Genomic DNA, 1,836 nt, shown 5'->3' on the forward strand with positions numbered 1-1,836 from the left:
ACATTATAGAAAATTTATTAAATGGACTCATTTAATAAAGTTACTAAATGGACTCATTATGTCATTATGTCCAACTACCACTTATCACATAATCATGTATATTTATAACACATTATTAAAATCAAGCTGTTTATACCATCTACAATGTTTACACTAACAGTTGTTCTGTAATTGTGTTCTCTAGGGTGGAGTTAATGTTTTTATATGTCTAATATTTTTACTTTAAGTGTTTCAATAATCTTTAAAATAGTTCAACATAACAAATGTTACACCCAGCTTCTCCAAATATTGTTCTGCCATATTTACTTCGGCTTTATGTGTTTTATAAAATCTTATAGATGTAGTTGAAACCCCCTCTATTTACTCCTTGATTCTATTTCCCAACCTCTCCTCCTAGGGGTAACAATGGTTCTGATTTGAGTGGTTTTCATTTCTAGGTGTGATATAACCATAGTAATGTACACCACTGTTTTGTGAGTCTTTTACATGTTAGTAAAGTGTCATGCTACGTACATCACATTGCAATTTGCTCTTTTTGCTCATATTAAGAAAATATTATTTTTATGAGATTTTTTACATGTTAATATTTGTATCTCATTATTTTTACTGCTGCACACATTCCATGGACTATATTATGATTTTCTTTTCCATTCTATACTGTTGGACCTTTTTCAAATTGAATTTATTAGAGTGACATTGGTTCACACAACCATACAGGTTTCAAGTGAACAACTCAATAAAATACCATCTGCACACTGCATCGTGCACCCATCGCCCCAAGCAAAATCTTTTTCCACCCTCACTTTCCCCGCTTTGCCCACCTCCACCTACCCCCACCCCACTTCCCTCTGGCTATCACTACACTGTTGTCTGTTATGTATATATATGTTTTCAAAATTAGTCCCTTCACCTTCTTTCATCCAGTTCTCCAAACCGCAGGTCCATCCACAGCTGCAAAAGGTAAAATGTCCTTTTTTTTCTTTTCTCAGCTGTGTACTATTCTATTATGTAAATGTAGCACAGCTTCTTTATCCACTCATCTACTTGACATTTATGCCATATCAATTGCTTGCGTTGCAAATTTGTTTTGCAAAAAAGACTTGTTTTTGTCATGTTACTTTATGTTGTCCTTTGTAATTCAGTAAGGTTTTATTTTCATTTACTTCAATATATTATTCTCTTCCTTTATGATTATTGCTTTTATTCTCTTAAGAAAATTTGTCTCCTCTATGGTCTCTTACATTTTCTTTGAAAAGTTAATGTTTTACTTTTCCCAGTCTCTCTAGAATATACATATGTTTTGGTTGGTATTTCCAGTGTTACACTCCTGCCATGTGAGAGTCATCTCTGCTTCGCGTACTCCCGGTACTTGACAATGTTTTTAATTACTGCCAGTCTCTTGGGGATGGAAATGGTATAGTAATGGATGGAGGGAGGCAGTTAAACTGTCCTATTCTGATCGCCCAGGAATCTATTGCTTCTCCTCTGACCTGCCATGCCACCTGTGTCATGTTTCACTTTCGCCTGTATCTGTAGGTTTGTGTCTGGCTCTACAGTCTGTTTCATTGACCTGCTTGTCTCTCCCTATGGCATTACCACACTAAGTGTTATGGCTTCATAATAACCCTTGATACTTGGAAAGGGACATCTCTCCGTGTTATCCTTATTCAAAATTGTCTTGGGTATTTTTGACATATTGTTCTTCATTATGAATTTTAGGCACAACTGTTGAATTCCACAGAAAACTCTGTTAGGGTATTGGAAAGGTATTAATTTTAATGGGAAAATTTGGAGAGCCTGACTTCTCTTATCCTGTTCAATCTATCTAGAAAACGG

Source organism: Pteronotus mesoamericanus, unplaced genomic scaffold (genome assembly GCF_021234165.1).
Source record: "Pteronotus mesoamericanus isolate MK-2021 breed Mesoamerican mustached bat unplaced genomic scaffold, CSHL_Meso_final contig_130, whole genome shotgun sequence".
Lineage (NCBI taxonomy): Eukaryota > Metazoa > Chordata > Mammalia > Chiroptera > Mormoopidae > Pteronotus > Pteronotus mesoamericanus.